The following is a 7,684-nucleotide window of genomic DNA, read 5'->3' as shown; positions in this document are numbered from 1 at the left end:
AATTCCTCAAAGCCAGAATTCAGATTTAGCTTCTAAGCCTGAATACACACGTGTCTCCATTTGTGGAACCTTATGAGTCCAGAGGACAAAAGTTGTCCCCTGTTGCATAGCTTGCAGATACCTGCTAAGGGTCCGCACTGTGAAGAAATGCCCAAACCAAGTGGGAGCAGGTAAATAAAAAAATGTACTAAAACTATTTGAGATGCTGTATGTTATCCCATGACCGAGGGCTTGAAAATAATTTCCTTATCAGCGCTCCCTTAGCAAGGGTGTTCTCTCTCTCTCTTTTTTTTAAGATTTTCTATTTATTCACTTGAGAGAGAGGGAGAGAGAGAGTGTGGGTCAGTGAGAGTATGAGCAGGAGGGAGGGGCAGAGGGAGAGGGAGAAGCAAGCTCCCTGCTGAGCAGGGAGCCGATGCAAGACTCAACCCCAGGACCCTGAGGTCATGACTGACTTAACCAGCTGAGTCACCCAGGCGCCCCTATTTTGCATTTTAGATAATCAAAGTGGAGGACAAGATGGGTGAGATCCCAGTGTCAATATTCCAAGGTCAGGGGCGCCCGGGTGGCTCAGTCGCTGGGCGTCTGCCTTCGGCTCAGGTCGTGATCCCAGGGTCCTGGGATCGAGCCCCGCGTCGGGCTCCCTGCTCCGCGGGAAGCCTGCTTCTCCCTCTGACCCTCCCCCTGCTTGTGTTCCCTCTCTCGCTGTGTCTCTCTCTGTCAAATAAATAAATAAAATCTTAAAAAAAAAAATATTCCAAGGTATCTAATCCATACCCCAAGTGGGAAAGAGTGAGTGGGAGGGTTGTAACTTCCAAACATTGTTATAGGTGTTTATTTCTCCCATGGGGGGAAAAAAGTGATTTGAGGAGATAGAAGAATCATGAACGTGTGTGAAATAAAGCTGTTTGTCTTGAAACTAACACAATTAATCCAACAGTGTTTCCATGTAATGCTTGAACATATTTTGGGGGAGACCAGGGTGTCCAGGATTCTATGGACTGAGCATCTGTTTCTAGGACTTGGCTTCAACCTTTCAGTAATTTTGTTCTTTAAAGCTTCAACCATCAGAGGGAATCGCTAATCTGGCAATTTGTCAGCGAATATTGCTTTTTCCTGAGTACCCTTTCCCTGTCCTCATTCTCTGCCCCATTCTCCGGGTACCAGCCCCTTCTGCTGCCATTCTCGGGTCAGCCACCTGAGAGGCTCCCACAGCCCCAGCACGGGGACACCAGGCCCAAGGGGGGCTCCGCAGGGTCAGCCCCATGGCTATGGAAATGTCAAGATGCTGCTGCTTCAGCAATAATCAGGTTTTTCTTTTTTCTTCTTTCTTTCTTCTTTTTTCTCTTCTCTTCTCTCCTCTTTTCGTTCTGTTTTTTGACTCATAGTAGTTAATGTTTTTTAGCTCTTTATGCAAATGCCAAACCCCCAAATCCTTTTTTTCAGTTTTGTGTTTGACGGACACGCTGAACCTCCCATTCTCCCTGACTGCTGGGAAGAGGAATTGCATGAGGTTGGATTCATTTGTTCTCTGAGCAGGTGTATGAGGACCACTCCCCGGTTTCCCGGAAAACCTTTCCAAGTGTGGGCAGGTTAAGACACTCATCCCCTCTGTGAATCAGTTCTATTTTGTCTCAAGAGAACTGTTGGTTAATACCTAATGGGCATACTGAGTTCAGAGATCGGAAAGGTGGAGCCCTCGGGGAAACACTGGCAGTTTGTCTCCAGTGGAATATGTGTGGAATATTGCTAAGGAGTTGCCCTTGTCATTTCCTGAAATATTTTCCTAAAAGTAGTCTTTCGTCTCTTTCGTCTGGGAGCATGCGGTTCTCCTTCTGCCTCATCCTAACCCTGAACACTAATTGCCCTTCAAGACTGTGATCAAATGCTGTCTTCTCTGAAGCCTCTGAAAGCGTAAGCTATTCTCTCCACTGTACATGTACAGCGTCTTGCCAATATATTTTAGGCCTGAGCTCAGCTCTGCCATGTAGTGGATATGTGATCTTAAGTGATCTTAACATTGGTGCTGTGGTGGGGTACCTGGGTGGCTGAGCCTGTTGGGCACCCGACACTTGGTTTCGGCCCAGGTCATGATCTCAAGGTCCTGAAATCAGTCCCACATCAGGCTCCGCGCTGATTGTGGTGTCTGCTTGTCCCTCTCCCTCTGCTCCTCCCCCTGTTTGCTCTCTTTTGCTCTCTCTCTTTCAAATAAATTAAGATAAAATCTTTAAAAAATAATAATAAAAGGTTAATGCTATGGTAAATAGACAAGTTTTAATACATGTTATTACCATTATGATCTTGTATTCCAACTAATTAAAAACATTTTATCATGAAAATTTTTAAACACAAAAGCATAGAGAAAATAGAACGATGACCTTCTAAGTCCCAGAAAATTTGACTACTTCTCAGATTATGTTCTTTGTAAGAGGAAGGCAGCAGGTTGAGGCTGGGTTGAGTTCTATACTCTGGGAATGCTAGTAGGTATAGGGCACAAGCAGAGGGATGCACATCCTGGCAGGTCCTATATGGTGGGGAGGAGAGGACACTGTCGTAGTTGTAATGAAAAACTCTAAGTGTGAGAGGTAAGAGCTGATATATCAGAGATCCACTTGGAGCCAGTCCAATGGTCCCTTTTCTGCTCTATTCCAAGATACTCGTAAGCCCTCAGAGAGGTGTAGTGGCACAGATTCAGACCCTGGAAGTAGGATTTGACTCTTAGCTCTGCCACTTATGAAAAATTTAAGCCTTTATTTCCTCTTCTAAAAAATGGGTCAAATAATAGTACATGCCTCAGAAGAGAATTAAATGAGATAAGGTACATACCACTTTTCATTGATTCAGAGACTCACACTTTTTCACACTTTCTCATCTCTGAAATATGTCTTAACAATCAATGACGCCATGATTTAATTAGAGCATTTTCTTCTTCATGGTGGTTCATAAAATAATGGTGAGTCTTATGGCTGATAGAATCTTAGATTACATGGAACATTGTAGCAAGTGCTTAATGAATATTAGTGATCAAGATAATGATGATCGTAGAGTTTTCCTAATTCATTCCAATCAAAGCTCGTATCATGGAAACTTTGCTCTATGCAAAAGAGGAGTTAAATTCCCACGTATCACAGTGGATTCATTGATTTTTCCTTTGATGTTCTATTAGTTTTTTTGTGTCATGCTGTTTTGATACTCTATTGGGTATGTATACATTAATGATTATTAGTCTTCTTGGAGCATTGATCCCTTTATCATTACATAATGCTCCTGTTCATCGCTGACAACTTTCCTTGCTCTGAAAGTTATATAGCTCTGTCTGAAATTAATATAGCTACTCCTACTTTCCTTTGATTTGTGGGAGCATGGTATATGTTTCTCTATCCCTTTCCTTTAATCTATATGTGTCTTTGTGTTTAAGATGGGTTTCTTGTAAACAACGTAGAGTTAGGTCTTGTTTTTCCATCTACTCTAAACATCTCGGTCTTTTTATGTGTGTATTTAGACTATTGATGTTTAAAGTGATTATTGATATAGTTGGATTAATATCTAGTTGTTGTTATTGTTTTCTACTTGTTGCTCTTGTTTGGTGCTATTTTTGTCTTCCACTCCCCCCCCCTTTTTTTGACTTTTATGGTTTTAACTGAGTATTTTATATGATTCCATTTTCTTTCTCTTCTTAGCATATCATTTATACTTCTTTGTTTAAGGTTCCCCTAGAGTTTCTTATTTGTTCCCCTAGAGTTTGAATAATGCATTTACAATCAATCCAAGTCCACTTCCAAATAACACTCTACCACTTCGTGGGTAGTGCGAGTATTTTATAACAACAAAATATCCCTAATTTCTCCCTCCCATTCCTTGTATCTTTACTGTCATTCATTTCATTTATACAGAAGTATTCATGTACATGTATACCTCATTTTACTGTGCTTTGAAGATGCAGATTTTTTTTTTTTACATATTGAAGGTTTATAGGCACCATTTTTCCAACAGCATTTGCTCACTTTGTGTCTCTGTGTCCCATTTTGGCAATTCTTACAATATTTCAAAATTTTCCATTATTATTATATTTGTTATAGTGATCTGTGATCAGTGATTGTAATTCGCTGAAAGCTCAGAAGATGGTTAGTATTTTTTAGCAATAAAGTATTTTTGAATTAAGGTATGTACAGTTTTTTTTTAGACAATGCTATTGCACACTTAATAAACTATAGTATAGTTAAGCAAAACTTTTATATGCACTGAGAAACCAAAAAATTCATTTGACTCATTTTATTGCAATATTTGCTTTATTGCAGTGGTCTGGAACAGAACCAGCAATATCTCTGAGGTATGCTTGTGTATACATAAGTATATACTTATATATAAGCATATATATGTACATATATATGTACATATATGTACATTCCTATGTCATATACATAGGAATACATAATTGAATACATTGTTATTATTTTGAACGGACTGTTATCAGTTTAGATCAATTAAGAATAAAAAATAGAAGTTTTTACTTTACTTTCACTTTTTCATTCTCTGATACTCTTCCTTTCTTTATGTAGATTTGAGTTTCTGACCTAGAACATTTCCTTCTCGCTGAAGAACTTCTTCTAATATTTTTTTTTGCAAGCTGCATCTACTGGCAACAAATTCCCTCAATTTTTGTTTGAGAGAATCTTTATTACTCTTTTACTTCTGAAGAATAATTTTGCAGGTTACAGAAGTCTAGATTGGTGTTTTTTTTTTTTCCTTTTCAGCACTTTATTATTTTTTAAATTTTATTTATTTATTTGAGAGAGAGAGAGAGAGAGAGAGAGAGAGAGAGAGGGAACAAGCATTGGGGAGGGGCAGGGGGAGAGGAAGAAGCAGACTCCTTGTTGAGCAGGAAGCCCCATGTGGGACTAGATTCCAGGACCCTGGGATCATGACTTGAGCTGAAGGCAGACACGTAACTGACTGAGTCACCAAGGTGCCACTCCTTTCAGCACTTTAAATATTCACCGTACTTGCTTGCATGTTTCTAAAGGGAAGTCAGATAGAATTCTTATTTTTGGTTTTCTATATGAAGGTGTCCCCCCCACCCCCGCCCCTGGGTTCTTTCAAGATTCTTTCAAGATTCTTTCTTTGTATTTGATTTTCTGTAGTTTGAATATGCTATGCTTAGGTGTAGTTTGTGTGTGTGTGTGTGTGTGTGTGTGTGTGTGTGTGTGTGTGTGTGTTTCCTGCTTGGTGTTCTCTGCGCTTCCTGGATCTGTGGTTTGGTGTCTGACATTAATTTGGGAAAATTCTTTCAGTTGTTACTGCTTCAAATATTGCTTCTGTTCCTTTCTCTCTCTCTTCTCCTTCTGATATTCCCATTACCCATATAGTGTGTCTTTTAGTCCATGGTTCTTTGATACTTTGTTCTACTTTTTCTAATCTTTTCTCTTTGCTTTTCAGTTTGGAATTGTCTTTCTTTCTTTCTTTTAAAGATTTTATTTATTTATTTGAGAGAAAGAGAGAGATAGCAAGAGAGAGCAGAGCAGGAGTGGGGGCAGAGAGAGAAGCAGGCTTCCCACTGAGCAGGGAACCCAACACAGGGCTTGATCCCAGGACCCTGGGATCATGACCTGAGCCGAAGGCAGACACTTAACCAACTGAGCCACTGAGGTGCTCCCAGTTTGGAAGTTTCTATTGTCATATCCATAAGCTCAGAGTTTCTTTCTTCAGCTATGTTCATTCTACCAACGAGCCTTCAAAGATGTTCTTATTTCTGTTTTAGTATTTTTTTGTAAAGATTTTATTTCTTTATTTGACAGAGAGAGAGCACAAGTAGGCAAAGCGGCAGGCAGAGGTAGAGGGAGAAGCAGGCTCTCTGCTGAGCAGGGAGCCCCGACGCAGGGCTCTATCCCAGGACCCTGGGATCATGACCTGAGCTGAAGGCAGCTGCCCAACGGACTGAGCCACCCAGGCACCCCACTGTTTTAGTATTTTTAATCGCTAGCTTTTCCTTTTGATTCTTTCTTAGAATTTTCATCTCTCTGCTTACATTTGTTCTTGCAAGCTGCTTACTTTTCCCATTAAAGCTCTTAGGATACCAATCACAGTTTTTAAAAATTCCTGGTCTTATAATTTCAACAATCTTGCCATATCTGACTCTGGTTCTGATATTTGTTTAGTTTCCTCTAATGGTATTTTTCGCCTTTAGTATGCCTGGTAATTTTTTGTTGAAAGGCATATATAATGTACGGTGTAAATGAAACTGTGGTACATAGGTTTTTAGTAATGTGGAGTTAAGGTATAGTTGGAGGAGAAGCACTCTATAGTCCTATGATTATATCTTAGTCTTTTGGTAAACTTGTGCTCCTGGACTATGAATGTTTTTTCCCCTTGAGGTGGGACAGGATGGCCAGAAGGGGCTGAACTTGTGTATTTCTCTTCCCCAACATAAAAAGCTAGAACTGGCCAGAGTTGGGTATTTCTTTTACCCTATGTAGGTTAGGCTCTGATTAAACCCCAGCAGGTTAGAGTCGGGTAAAGTAAGCTCTTTCCAGGGCAGGTCTTGTTAAGAAGAACAGAATGCTTTGGCATATCTCAAAATGATTCCTTTTCTTTTCCCCTGCTGGAAAAAAGAACATTTTTCTCTAATATTACTGTGAGGCCCTGGTAGAGCTCCTAGAGGCAAAACTCACAAAAGTGTGGACCCCCCAAGACTGAGTCCTTGCAAAATTTTGTCTCTCAGCATTGTCCACCCTGAAGCTCCAGAAATTCTTCAATTACAGTTCCAATTTTCCTATTCTGACACTGGTTTCCATGGCAGTTTCTGCTTTGGTACGTGGAGGTTGTCTGTATTTGCCTGTCTGTCTCTCCAGTTTTGAGGGTAGCAGGTTGCCCTCTGTCCTCACTCCACTGGTAGATCTAAGCTTAGTGATAGATTTTTCAGTTTGTTCAGTTTTTTTTACCCATTGTTAGGACAGAGTGAAGACTTTTGAGTTTCTTATGTGCTGGACCAGAAACCAGAAGTTCATGTCTTTGTAAAAATCTTTTTCAAACTGTATCTGTAGTAAAACCAAACATAGATATAAAAGAATCCACCAAAGAGTATCTAGACCCTCTGTTACTGGTTAAAATTGGGGGGAAATTCTTTGGTGGAATTACTGGAATCTTTTGGGTCTGATGCTCTGGGGAAGAACTTGGGGCAGAAGCAGAGGTGATGCCTCTGATATTTTAGGAATCTAAAAAAATGTTCCTTCCAAAGTCATTAATCTAACTCTCATGAATTAATTATACTTTTAGCTGATTTTCTGTGTCCATAAACAAAGAAGGACTTACTGTTTGAAGGCCTCTGATGAATAAGCAGAACTTAAAGAGCAAGAATTGGAAGCGTGCTGATGTTGAGATGCTGTTCCTGGGAGCTCCAAAGTTTCTGCAAGTTTCTTAAGAAATACAGCTAAGTAAAAGGTGGAAAACATTGTAGTTGCCTTGCTTTCTTTCACTGTCTGTATTGAAGATGTAATGAAAAAGTCATTCGTTTATGATAGTCTTATATTCATGGGTTTGGTAGGAATGACTCCAAAATGCTTCCCAATCCAGTAAAGACGTCAAAGTCCAACAAAGGCCCAGAAATGAATAAAAATTACTAAAAGTTACACTTTTTAAAAAGTCTCAGAGAAGGTATTTATCTGAAAAGTCATAGATTGATATAGAT

The sequence above is a fragment of the Callorhinus ursinus genome, unplaced genomic scaffold (genome assembly GCF_003265705.2).
Source record: "Callorhinus ursinus isolate GAN/ISIS: 27379988/994484 unplaced genomic scaffold, GSC_fseal_2.0 scaffold26, whole genome shotgun sequence".
Taxonomy (NCBI): domain Eukaryota; kingdom Metazoa; phylum Chordata; class Mammalia; order Carnivora; family Otariidae; genus Callorhinus; species Callorhinus ursinus.
This window is presented reverse-complemented; position numbering follows the sequence as displayed.